General features: G+C 37.9%; 1 protein-coding gene across 1 annotated transcript in view; it reads left to right on the top strand.

The window, feature by feature from the left end:
• Window positions 1-14,185, top strand: part of ngfa (nerve growth factor a (beta polypeptide)) — a 24,004-nt gene that overhangs the window by 7,507 nt on the left and 2,312 nt on the right. The window lies entirely within an intron of this gene.

The raw sequence follows: 14,185 nt of genomic DNA, 5'->3' as shown, positions 1-14,185 counted from the left end.
TGTGTGTGTGTGTGTGTGTGTGTGTGTGTGTGTGTGTGTGTGTGTGTGTGTGTGTGTGTGTGTGCTATGATGAGACTGTCATATTGCTCTCAGTTTATCACGTATGGACACGTAGTCCTGCCTTGCTGTCGTCATCCTATTGAAATACATGATTTTAAAATATTCATTTTAATCATTTGAATACCTTAACTAAGATGAAAGTAGCATTTTTTGCTTTGTTTGTAAGAGTTACATGAATTCCTGCTTCTATAAATTCCCATCTATTAACAGAGGTCGAGTTTACTCACTTTGCTGTCAAAGAGAGCACGCAGAGGAAACAGAGGCATAAACCACACCAGCATTGGAGGGATGTAGTTTGTGCAGGTGTACGAGGTACRTGCATGTATGCATTTGTTTGTGTTGGATACGTATTGCACACACCTTAGCCCCAAGGATATAAGCGACGCCACTTGCTAGTGCTTTTGAACTGAGCCGATGTGAGAATGCACAAAATCATTAAATCCAGTTTACAGCTGTGTCAGCCAGACAGGATCCCGGAATTTACTGAACCAATGAGGATTTWACATTTTTATTGTWTTTTTTTTWTATTGCTACAACTGCAGTGAGGTTTTATTTCRTGTTTTATTTCTCATCTGGTTTTGTTAGAGTTAAGACTTGAGGATTAATAGTGTCAACTGGAATTTTGGAGTCATCTTTTCACAGCAAATATTAATTTATCTAAGCTGCAAATCAAATACAAAAAAAAAAAAATAAATAAAAACATGAGGCTGCACTGGAAAGAAGCCACTTTATCTCTCTCACCATAACTCTACTCACACACTTAACAAGGCATGCTGCGAACAGACAGAGGATGGGCCTGGGAGGTCCCACACAGACAGGTGGTTGACATCAGCCGGAGGGGGCGAGAGAGGGGAGGTGTGGGGGGGAGAGAGGGGGAGGAGCCGAGAGACAGAAGCGCAGAAAAAGAGCGATGACAGAGTGATGTGAAGACCACACACAACAGAAAGCGTTGGGGTCAAGTCTTTAGTACGCTTTTTTGACGGCAGACTGACAAACAGCGAGACAGATGACAGGATCACTTTTGTTTTGGGTTTGATTTGGGATTTATTTTTTGTTTGCTCTACAATACAACGAAATTCTCACAAATCTAACAGAATTATCACTCTTTAATAGGACTAGTTCATATATTTATGTAAAAATACAATAGGTAGGTTTTAAACAAATGTTCACTATAAAACATTTTATCAAATTCTATAGTAGACAATAAACTGTATTTTTAACCATCTTCAGSACTCAATGCCTGAGACAGACAGAATGAGGGTTTAAACTGGCAGCCGACCAGTTACAGGATGACTCTCCAAATTCAGCCCCATTTTTCTAAGAAATTTGCTCCTTTAACTATTGTAGTTGCATCCATTTGTGCACAAAATAAAATATTATCTAAAACAAGAATGGCAAAAAATGGCAATTTTTCATTTGAATAAATGCTTGGCTAACTATAAAATAAGTAAGTACATTTTGAACTGATCTGAGTCAAACCTGTTCATCGGTTTAGTATTATATTTAAGAAAGATGAGCAATCTGTTTTGTTKGTGTATCCATTTAATTTTCTGAGAAAATGTTGCACAAATTTTCAACTATTTGACCATAAACCAAACTAGTCTGGAAAATATAAATGTTYATCTCATTTATTTTTGTTTAAGGGAATCACAGATTTTTGTGGCCTGGTTTAATTTCAGAAGTTTGTCAAGCTGCTGATATTGATTTCTCTTTAGGTATTATAACATACTTTACAGCTTTAACTGTAAAAAAATCAATATACTTTTTTTTTGTACTGATTTCTGTTTTGTGTTCATAAAATTAAACAAACTTTCTTTGTGACCGAAAATCAGGAAACAACAGTTCTTTAGTGATTGAAGTTAGAAAAACAATACAACAGTAGTTGCTCCTTAAAATGTTTATACTGTGATATTTTGTTGGCTCCATGAAGGAAACCAGTGGGCCACAACTGAAGACTATATTTGGTGATTCAAAATTGCAGAAAAATTATGAGAAAATGGATACTTTTTTGCTTTCATTGCACTGAACTCTGAGTGKTTGGAATCAAGTGGCCAACAAGCTGTGTAGACATGTTTTAAACAGCCGGAACAGGTGTAAGAGGGCAGGGCAGTCCCGAGGAGCAAAATCCAACTGAGGAAAAGTACTGGGGAATGACAGGAAACACAATAAAAACACCAGAAATAAAACATCTCAAAACAGCAAAACCATGACAGGGCAACAGATTTAGCTTTCTTGACTTGAGTTAGAGGCATCTATAACAAAACACAGGTGTGTTTGAGACACCCATTGACTTTGTGAGTTTTGCGAGGAACTTTGTCGCACAGATTTTTTAAACATTTAAACATGTTCTAACAGGACAGTTCGCCTCTGCAACTCATGTAAGGAAACTGAAACCCCCACTGCGTATGTCGCTGTATTCTGGAAACGTTCTTGCAAATGCCATCKGACTTGTCCCACCCCAAGTAAATATATCTGCAGAAAACTGTTTATTTTGATAAGTCTAAAGATGGTGAATAGCCAACGATGAGTAAATTAGTATAAGTTTATTTTGAGTAAATGATGAGAATCTTGATWCTACAGGTATAAAGTAACCATTTAATAATAATATTTCAACCTGGAAGGACTCACACAAAGACAGACTATTGGTGGTAAATGGTAATGGTAAATGGTACTGAACTTATAGAGCGCTTTTCAAGTCCCTCCGGACCCCAAAGCGCTTTACACTAACAGACATTCACCCATTCACACTCACATTCACACACTGATGATGGCAAACTACACTGTAGCCACAGCTGCCCTGGGGCACACTGACAGAAGCGAGGCTGCCATGCACCGGGGCTACCGGACCCTCTGACCACCATCAGTAGGCAAGGTGGGTGAAGTGTCTTGCCCAAGGATACAACGACTGAGACGGCTGGACGGGATTGATATAAAAGGCATCATCAGAGTTTGGCGCTCGGACCCCGGCAGAGGACGAGAGCGCTGAGTGAAGCTGTAACCTCGTAAGAGATGCTTTGAGTKAAGGGGTAGGAGTTTTCTTCCCCCCGACACTGGTGGTGGAGGTTAAAAGGGAGGAGCGCCCTTGGATACCAGAAGATGAAGGGTGGAGGAGGAGTGGTGTTAGGTTGACAGTCAGCTGGCATGCAGAGGGGTTGATTGAGATTACTGGCTTTTATTCACTGGTAGTCAGGAGCTGATTGRACGTGGCTGGGCTTGAGACGTGGAGGTCGGCAGGAGCAGGTGAGGCTATTAGTCTTCCAGAGTTGAACTTTTGTTTAAACTCCATTTCCATGAAATAGGACAAAAAATATATTTTCGAATGTTTGATCRTCTGGTTACCAGTCAAGCTTTAAATTGTACAAATCCAATAACTAAACAAATAAATGGCRCATTTACAGAAAGAATCATGTATATTGCATATTTTGCATATTTTCCATAGCGTCCTGGGGTCAACTGATGTAGGTATATGATATTGAAGGAATTTATTAGTTAGATACTGATTTAAAGCACCACACCATTTGTCTTAGGCTTGACAAATGGTGTGTCAGTGTGCCCTCTTTTTTAGGCTTGACTTTTATAATCTATGGTTTGACTATTGTAATGTTCTGATTAAAATAGTTTTAGGTACATGCCCGAAACACCTTGACAACACATAATAAACCGTTAATAAAAACATTAGATGAGCATTGCTGTTCAGAGTGTCTGCGATTCAGCCGTAGACCTGTAGGGGGCATACAAGGCACTGAAGATCCCTGTCTATTATAGACCGGAACTTCCGCTTTCAGGCAGCGTTGCTCTGGTTGCTTCAACGAAAGCAATAAAGGCTCGCTCATTAACCAGGTCTGGGTTGTTTGGGCCTCTTCTCCTCACATTTAATCTGTTCAACATTTATGTGGTTTCGTCTCGATTCCAGTTTAATGAACGCTAAATTTTCTTACAATATGTTGTTTAAATTTTTGCCTCAGTCCAATGGGGCAAAACTAAATGTATCTCACCATGTTACAACTATTTAAAAATAAATGTAACTAACTAAGTAATTTGTTGCTAGCTTGCAACCAGAATATTTCCCCACACTGTAACATTGTTTATAACAATTATTGTATCAAACTGTTCTCTTTTTTCTTTACAACAAAACAAGATTAACCAGATTTAAGGTTTAGAGCAAGAAATTCTGATTTYGAGGAACACAAAAGCAATACTGTGCTTGCTTTTTCTCCTATTTTTGAGCCTTACACCTAATTTTTTGTCAACAGGCCCACACCCATGCTTGTGGCATCAGACAAGTGTGCAGCTCAAGTAGGACACAATGGAAAATTATGGGCGTATGAGCATTCATATCTGTCTGTTGACTCCCACGTTTGACCGCATGCAAATTTACCTTGGCGACTGGCGCAACACAATGGCTCCTCTGTTTTGTTTAGTATAACACACAGTCGCGGCTTCGGGGGACATCTATACGCCCCGTCAAGTCGACGGCAGGAGCTGTGAGACGTGCTCGTAGCGCAGATACGTTGTAAAATGAGTCAAGTCAAACGTGCGGCTGATGAGCCRAGTGACTCACGCATTAGTCAGTGATCTATATCAGAAACACAACTGACGTTTATTTCGCAGAACACTGCGAGCAGCTTCAGTCAGAACACATTGTTGATTTTCTCCGTCTGTCTTTATATATATATATTTTTTGACTGTGACGGTTTTCAAGTTGCACTCTGGTAGTAAACAAATGAAGCAATCTTAAAAGAAAGTCTAAAACTGTTGGTTTTCTGTCAGTTGAAACAAGTAGAACTAAGAAAAYTGTTTTTCTGTTAAAGCTATTGAGATTAGAAACATAGCGCTGAAACTCAACATGAGCTTTKTCTGTAACTGTTTTGTAACTCCCCTTAGTCTTTTTTTGAACTAACCCTGTCCTTGAACTCTTCTCTGTCACTGTAAAATCTTGGCTCATAGTTTGGCTTATTTCTATCACAAGGAGCATTTTTTGTACAGTTCATCCCATGATCCATCTGTATCCTTACATAACTCTTTGCCTCTCCCATCCCTTGATGTCTCTGATGTGTTTTATTTTTTACTTCTTCTTCTCCATCCCTCTTTGTTTTCCTCCTTGTCAATGGCCAGAYAGGCATTCTTGCATCTGGACCTCCTTTTTCTTCCCTGCTGTGGGATTTCAGATGCTCACCAGGAAGGGAGGGAGTTATTACCATGACTATGCTGAAAGATTAAGCACTTGTCATGAGAAGATTGTTAAATGTCATGGTCATAAGAGCTATGGGTCTGGAAAACATGTTAATCATTTTGTTCATCCTGCCTTCAAGGTCTTGCAGGCAGGACTGACCTCCCACGTCCACGTGGCGACTGCAGGGAGAGGATGGGTTTATTGGGTCCAGGCTCAGTTATAGGAAGGACAGAAAGGAGGATAGTAAGGGAAAGTTGCATCCAACTGTATCGGCTTCTATTATTGCTTACAACACTGCATAAACTTCATTATCTGTGACACGTTTGGTTTTATGAMCTGGACATGGTTATGCTAAAATTTCAAATCACACTGTTCTTTGTTGTTTTTTTGTACTTTTAATTGCAAATGACTGTTTTCACCATTTAAACAAAAAAAAAAAAAGATCAGGCTTGTTGAATCCTGCAGATGCGGTGCAGCACCTTTCACATCTTCAGTGAACAATAGTTCTCAGAAACAAAAGAAAAGCTACATCAAGCCAAACCCTTTTGCAATAAAAGAGAAAGYTCTTCACTCATTTTATACAACAAAAACCTAGCAGAACATCTTTCAAGAAAACAATATTTGTATAAACAATAGTATTAATTAAAGGAACGTATATTGCCAGTCACTTTGCATACCAAAGTTTTTGGCACAGATCTAGCATGTAAAGTAAGGGAGTTATTGAATGATAAAGCCCTGTATACTGTATATTGTAAWGAAGTCTGGGGAAATGCATGCAAAACTGTTACAAATGCTATTTTTATTTTACATGACAGAGCTGAATTATCACCTGAAAACTTTAAATTCCTTCAAATACATTATTTTATCACATGAAGTTATTGAAATTCTATGATTTGATTGATTATAATATTTTACATGTTTTCAGTATATGGCTCATATAAACATATTACCTTTACACATTCAATTCATTTTGTTAAAAGACTTGCTACAATTTTAAGGGAGTGGAGATGTTTGTAAAATCAAAATTTCAAACCASTTTGAAGGAGCATCATACTTCATTCCAAGAATGAGAGTGGAATAATCGAGAGTGATAAAGGCAAGTTTGTTGGAGAAATACGAAGCAGTGCAATGTGTACTGATATGGATTGTTGTTTGGGAAGGATCTGACATTGTTTTTCTGTATATTATTATTATTTCAATTTACTTTTGGGGAAAAAAGGGGGACAGATATAATATATTTTCTTCTTTTTGCTTCCTTTCATTTAATTTATGATTGTGTTTTTAATTGTACATACTTTTTTGTTTTTAATAAATAAATACTCTGTGAGCCCTTTGTGTAAATTTTGGGATTGACTCTCAGAAAACACCACACCAAACTTAAGCTCAGTATTTAAAAAAAATGAAATGGCCGAGATGTGGTCATTTTTGTGTTTACACAGGTCAAGCTGTGGCAGCCATCTTGWACTGAGTTGACTTTAAAAGTTTATCCTGTCTTTGCGGTGGGCTCTAAATGCGTTTCTGAAAATCACATTTATAAAGAATCCATTGGAACAAGTTATATGGTTCCACTTTAATCAAATGTAATAACATCTGAAAGGAGAATCTGCTAAATGTCTTGTTTATTTTGGAGTGCTTTCACCAATACCACAATGGGATTCTGTTAAAATGAAAGTTAGCTACATATTTTTTTGTTTATTTTGATTCCATTTAGGAAAAAGAAAAAAAGTATTCAGTCTTTGATTTAAAATGAATCATTGTTCAGTCTACTGTAAGGCAATGTGGAACAATACTGGAAAAGCTGAGGTTACTTTTTTGTCACGTCTCTGCTTTGCATCAAAGTTGCCCTTCTGTAAACACACAGCCCCTGAACTTGTTTTGTCAAGAAACAGTCCCTCGCRTTTTCGCTGCATGAAATTGTAGAGGCAAAACCAAATTAAAATCAATCCCAGACCAGAGAGATACTTTCTGTGCTAAGGCTTGTGATTCCTGAAACTGCGTTTCAGTGATTTTGGATGAGTTTGTGCGTCGTTGTTGGCAGTTCGCCCTGTAAAGTTGTTGCATCAATTACAGGCATGAACGCTGACGTTTTCATTTGTGTGCATGACAAATTAATACATCAGTATGTGTATCACCACAAGCATCGCCACGTTTTCACAGCTGATCTGAGCTGAGCTCTAAAGCTTACGCTGCGGCTTTACACGCGCAACAATGATAAACGGCTGATCCCGCCCAAGTRCAGAGTATACTGTTTACATTGGAAGAAAGAGCAGGCTATACCTGTACAGTGGAGAACCACTCCGWACTGTGGAATGGAAAAACACCTTTATTGTTCCCCCAAGAAAGGATCCATGTGCATGTATGTCGATTCAGATAAACTGCATATTTGGAGTAAAGTGCATGCAATCACATTCCTCTCTGCTCCTGACACTGAGGGCGCTTGCATTAATGGGAGCAGAGTGTAAACGTGCGTGCAGATACAAGTCCGAATATTATTTAAGCTTTAAGGCACAGTGTGTCATTTTGCAGCTTCTAAAGCAGGCAGATTGGATTTTTTTTTTCTAAGGGGCTTTTTGACCCCAAAGTCTCAAAACATCAAAAATGCAGCCTCTGTATTGGAAAATGAGCCACAGGATATGATTTTGYTTTTATTATTATTAACAGGGTCACTGGATTTATATCAAAACTTTTTTTTTTCAATTTTCCTGAGAGACATGACAAGAAAACTCCAACCCACTGCTCTCCACCTGTCCTCAAGCACTCGCATGGCTCTAAAATCTGTTCACTGTTAGACACAGAAAGAGCTTTGCACTCAGGAAATAAYCTCTGGCTCTTAACTGTGAGCAGTAGGTCAGATTCCAAGAGGAAGACGGATAAATGAGAGACAGACAGGCAAAAGCTGAGAAAAGCTTGAAAGATTTGGATGAAGAAACAGCATTTTTTTCCCTCCCCAATTCCTTCCTTTTAATTTCCACAGCCTGGCTGCTCTGAACCTCTCAAAATGTCCCCGACAGTGATATTTTCTTTAAAAACTCACAGCTGATGATGAAAACCTTTGTGTGAAGTGACGATATGCATATGAACTCAGTGCATCCCTTTGGAAACCTGCTAATCAGAGTCTCATCTCCCATTGTCTGTTTTATGGCTTGAAAATGTAAGCCAGTGCTGTAGTTTGAAATGATTGCCTAAGGCTTTCATGTGTTTTAGGAAGTGTATTGGCAACTGTGTTGGGAACTGTTCAGGAAATATGCACACCTGCCATGTGAATTTAGCTCCAGAGTAGTTAGTCCAGAGCTCAGAGTTTGAGTGAAATGTTATTGTCTTGATATTTAATAGAAATATTTAAATGTTGGATGTTTTTTTAACCTGTGTGCTTTTCTTAAAATCATCTTTCATTGCTGCACCCAGCAAAATCCTAAAATTATTACAAAGTGGTGTCTAAAACTAACATTGCCTTGTTTTTCTTTCTATTTGTTTATTCAAGCAGCTGGCTTCAAGGTGACATAATGCAAAATCCACTTTTTTTAGCTCCTGAATGCCTTTTGTTGTGTGTTTGGAGTCTCTAGGAGTGCAGAAAAGTTTAATTTAGCCCTTGCTGCTGCATGAGGCTAGATATCTTTATATTTTGTTTGGATCATATTTTTCAATCCATTCAGTTTTCTGTATTCCATTTTAAGTATTATGAAGAATAACTTCACAGTTTTTGATGCGGAACTGCTAAACAAGTTTATAGACTTCTGACTTTCTTCTGCATGTTTTGTCATATTAGGTTGTTAAAATATGTAAATGYTAAAAGGAAGGATTTAAAAGCATTTTATGTCCCCTTCAGTAACATAAAAGTTTATATTTGTACATCTTGCATTTTTTAATTCTTTTTTACAAGTTGGCCTGAGKTTGGCACTGATTGTGTCATTTTTCTTGTGTCCTGAGGGCCATGGCTGTGCATTTAAAGTTAAAAGTTTTTCTGATTTACAGTGGGTTTTCACGCCAAATGTGTTTTAATCTTAAAAGCACAGTAACAGAAGAACCTTTGTGTTTTCACACCACTGCAGAGACTTAAAAAATAAGTGGGATGAAGGTTCAAAGTGTCAGAACTTGTGCACTTCTAACAAAAACACTGTTTACTGAGGCCTTACTTTGTGACACTCTTTTAAATTCCCTTCAGCACTGGCTTACATTTTCAAACACAGACTTTCTGTTTATTGTGAAAWTGCCTGGAGAAGAAAACCTTACAAAACAAAATTTTGTCCTTTTATTTAGGTCAGATTTTGCTTGTTTTAAATGTTCACCTTGCAATTTTACTCTTTTAAGGACATTAGCATTTTAATATATGGTTGTGCTCAACTCATTCCAATGTTTCTTTGAYGACCCCTTAAATTCATTATAAACGGGTGACTTTATTGTGCTCATAAGTTAAATGGCATGAAATCATTTTACGTGACAAAAACTTGATTCAACTCTTGGCTGTGGTATCATTTTCCCTTGGCAGCTCATCTAAACTGTGACAAGAAAATTTTCTTTGCGCAGATGCTTTCATTACATTTGTGAATGAAGCACTTATAAAGCAAGATTTGGATGCTGTGCAGTGCTGTGTTATCTTTGGAGCAATAAGGAGGCTTTCCATGGTGCAAGACTAAAGTCTTTATCAACTGTRAATATTAACTGAGGATTTTAATTTCAAGTGAAACATTCTTGAAAAAGCCAGCCTCACTTTCGAGAAAAAGAGCAAGTTGACCTGGCGGTCATCCGGCTCGAAAATTATTTCCAGTGGTTGACAGCAGGAGGAAATGCACTACACTGAGCTGACGAGAGACAGGGGGGGAACTGTTTACCTTTCTCTGTGTTCCTCTGCATCACTCTCGCTCCATCTTCTTTTTTTCCCCTCTCCACCTCTGCTGCTGTCAGTCTCTCCTTCTCACCCCCTCATAATCTGGTGCGGTTGTCATCGCTGTGAGAGACGTGTGTGTTAGTTTGAAGGGACCGCTGACACGGTGCTCCTGCACATCTTTTAGCAGGGACTTGTAACTAATGACTAATGTATCACACAAACAGGAGGAACTCCTTGCTTACTGTAAACTAACCGCCTACTGATGGAAGGCAATGCTCTCCTTTCATGGTCTGAGCCAGCTGCGTTACTTTCACATCTCTGCAACTAAAAGTGAAAGCAGATTTAAATCTGTTATTTTGTTGACTGGGTGACCAAACGAAAACACACGACAGGCAAACACTGGTACCAGTAACAGCATGGCTGAGCTCCAATGCCTTTAGCTATGTAATACATCTCCCTTTGAAGTGTTTTCCTCTTGTGCTGCCTCGTGGTTGGCTTTCCTTGGTCACAACCTCACAGCTGTGAGAAGTCTTTCCATTCATATCTTTGATGAGAAACGGTGCTTGTACCCAGTCAAACAGAATCTTGTCGATTTTTTTTTTTTTTGTGACAGTGAAAAGTGGTGAATGAGTCAGCTTAAATTGGTTTTGACTCTCGGGCTGGCAGAGGCTCATCAGACAAGGGAACCTCCTCATTTTGCAGTAAAACCCCCTGAGGCAGTTTTGTCTCATCTGTTCTCATAGAGAGCTTTCAGTGATTCATAAAAAAAAATGTAACAACTACTTTGCATAACACCACTGTGCATTAATAAAGTATCTTGGCTCTCTGGAAATATAAATCATGTTGTGTTTGTCATTTCTGTCGTAATGATGTTGGAAATTCCTGTGTCATTATTTGGCCATGGAATAGTCTTCTGCTTTCCTGTCGTTCAGGGCATCTCTCCTTTGTGTTTCTATTTTTTTTTCCAGCCTGGATACCAAACAGAAAGAGATTCCTTTAAAATAAGAACCTCACCCCCCACCCCCACAAAATTTGTATACAATTTAAAGCTAAAAGTCTGATTCTTAAAAAAGTGCAACAAAAATAATTATCATTTGATTTGAGCAAACTGATTTAGCAGATCTTAGATTGGGCAAACATGGTTTGCCTTTAACTATAGTACATTACAAATGACATTATTTCACGTGTGTTAAAATGCAGAAACAGTGTGTGGAACTATGAATACACCCCAAAATTTATATAGCACTGCTTTCCAAGATTTTCAACATATAATTTTCCACAAAATGAAAGTACCAGACACCAAAGACGCACATCACGGTGTTTTTAGTAACTTTCAGGCCGAGACCTAAAGTTAAGCAACTATTAAACTATTTTTAATCATTTGGCTATGCATTTATTTTATTTCTTGGAACAGTTCTGACAAAAGTACATAGTTAGCCATCTTTTTTTCTGAGTCATGTCATCTCAAAACCCCAAATTCTCAGTCAGGAGCTCACTGTGAATTCTGAAGCTCCTCTGGTTTGTAGAACCAAGACAGGACACAAAAAAGCCATCATATAATTGTATTAGTCTGACAAATTGTTTGTGGGAAAAAAAACATGACTAGTTTGGAATCTGAACAGATTGATTGATTGCATTATTATCAGTATTATCATTGTATTTGTAGTAATTCTGTTGTAGAATTTGGGATCTGTCCTTTGGGTCATTGTTTTGCAGCATGACTGAGTTTTGACCAGCAACTTCCCACTTTAGAATGTCAACAGAATACAGAAAATATAACTAAATTTAATGCACATTCATGCAGAGTGTATGCAGGATGGATTTAACTTTTCAGAGCAGCTAGTGTTAAGTGCTTGCAAAAAATAAAATATAAAAAATACAACTGAATTTTTGCAAAAGTGCAAACAGCTTGTGCATGCATTGCTGTGTACGCTGGTATTCAATGCACAGTATGTGTGTATGTGAGGGTCAGAGGGATATGCAGACAGATTGTGGAGCAAGTTCTGAAGTGATCCTATAACTCACAGGTGTTCTCTAAACCTCTCTGACCCCTGCACTTCTGGGATGCAATGTTTACGCTGGCTCCGGCGGTATTAAACACAAGCCACATACAGTATTTTTAACATTATCCTCCAGGCTCAACCTAGACTATGGAAACAGTGAGGTGCCCGTCAGCCTGGATCAGTCAACACACTGTATGTTTGGACCACCTCCTTAATGTGTATATGTGAAGCTGAGTGTGTTTGATTTTGTTTACCGGAGTCAAAAAGGATATCACTGTTGAATCAGTTTGTCAAAACAATAGTTTCTATCACCCACAACCACAGACAGAGTATTTCCATACCTAAAGACAAAACTAAAACAATGCAACTGTTTTTTTTATATACTTAAGAGCTGCTTTTTAAAAGAAAATACCCTTTTGTGAAATACCAGTCTTGACTGCTTTGTTCATGGACAGTTGTAAAAAAAAATGTGGTTGAAAGAATAAAATAGACCTTGAACATTCTTAGCCTTTGGAAAAATACCTGAACAAAAATTCAAAAGGCTAAAACTCTCTCTTGCAGCACAGTTAATATTCCAGTAACATTTCGACATGCTTCAGCTGCTTGACTGTGTCTTTGCTTGTTGAAGACCAGGAAAAGCAGGCAACACTGACACCTGCGGGTTACTGGCTGCTGCACTGAGAATAAAGCACAATTTTTCATCTTCTTCTAGAAATTTTCAGATGATTCAATGAAATTGTTTTGCAAAGTTTGCCATTAATCACCACGTGCTTCCTACGTTCTTTTTTTATATATCAAAGCAGAGGACAGAAACCTTGGAGATGAAATGAAACATGCAGAGGCTCCTGAATATTTACAGCATCCATAAACTTTGTGGTATTCCAACATATTTTTACTAAACATTGAAGACATGTCARAAGTCCTGACAGGTCATTTTCAGCTCACCTCAGTGACCTACAGAGTGTTTGCATGAGATACCATAGTTTATATTCATACACACCATGAGATAGCTAAGCATGCTAACCATTCTTAAAAGCAGCCTCTCATGCATTCCTACATGCACATGTCGTGTATGTTTGTCTAGCCACTGCAGGTATGGYTAGATTCAAACACATGTCCACGTCCTCTGTCCCTGGTTCATGACTGAGTGATGTACAATAAATATAGTACATAGCATCTAATGAGGTGTGAAATTCCTCACGTAGCAGTGTTTGGCAAGTTGGAGCTCGACAAATTAAACATGCTGTCAATGTGTGTACGCACTGTGCATTAGTTCAGGCTGGAAAATGATTACGGTAATTATATGTCTATAAAAATGGACTCTTACTAATGCGATTTGATGTTGAGAGGGTATATAAAGTACAGTATGTATGTCCATTCTGTTTTTAAAGAGCATAATTTAGTTTTCCTCTGTCCTCTTAAGTTGAAACTGTCAGGGACCAGATGTGAGGGCTGTTTTTTAATGAGGCTCTGTGGAAAGGTTATGAGCTGGAAAACCTTCTCTGTTGTAGGTAGTTCTTTGAACAGCCTCTGTTTGGAGAAATAGCTTAATTTTGAATGTATGAGCTACTTTAAAGTGCCTGTGATAACAAACTTTTGTAATAAACATGAAAGCATTTTTGAAACAATAACATTGACAGCATACTGCAAAACAAATTTCATGTAACTCAGATGAACGGTTATTGAGATATTGGCATGTGAAGAAACAGGAAGTGATGTCAAAGGGGAATGTCAGCATGTAAACAGAGCGTTGTTATAAAAGCTAAACAACACAGACTGTAGAGAAGAAATGGATGTTTCTTTAGATTATTTTTAGTTGCTGTCAAAGAGAGACGAAAGACAGTTAAAGTTTAAATAATTTTGCTTTAATAAACGAAGACCAGCAAGTTTAATTTATTAACGAGTTCCCCTTTGATGTCACTTCCTGTTTCACTTTGGCCCAGCCAAATTTAAAATAAAATAGGCCAGTTATGTGTCATAATAGGTAAAACCAAGTGTATGCCAATTTTCTCAAGTATAAAGATACGTTTATATACAGGTGCTGGTCATAAAATTAGAATATCATGAAAAAGTAGATTTATTTCAGTAATTCCATTTAAAAAGTGAAACTTGTATATTATATTC

Source organism: Austrofundulus limnaeus, unplaced genomic scaffold, assembly GCF_001266775.1.
Source record: "Austrofundulus limnaeus strain Quisiro unplaced genomic scaffold, Austrofundulus_limnaeus-1.0 Scaffold3, whole genome shotgun sequence".
Lineage (NCBI taxonomy): Eukaryota > Metazoa > Chordata > Actinopteri > Cyprinodontiformes > Rivulidae > Austrofundulus > Austrofundulus limnaeus.
Note: the sequence above shows the minus strand (reverse complement) of the source record. Positions and strands in the feature narration are given on the sequence as shown.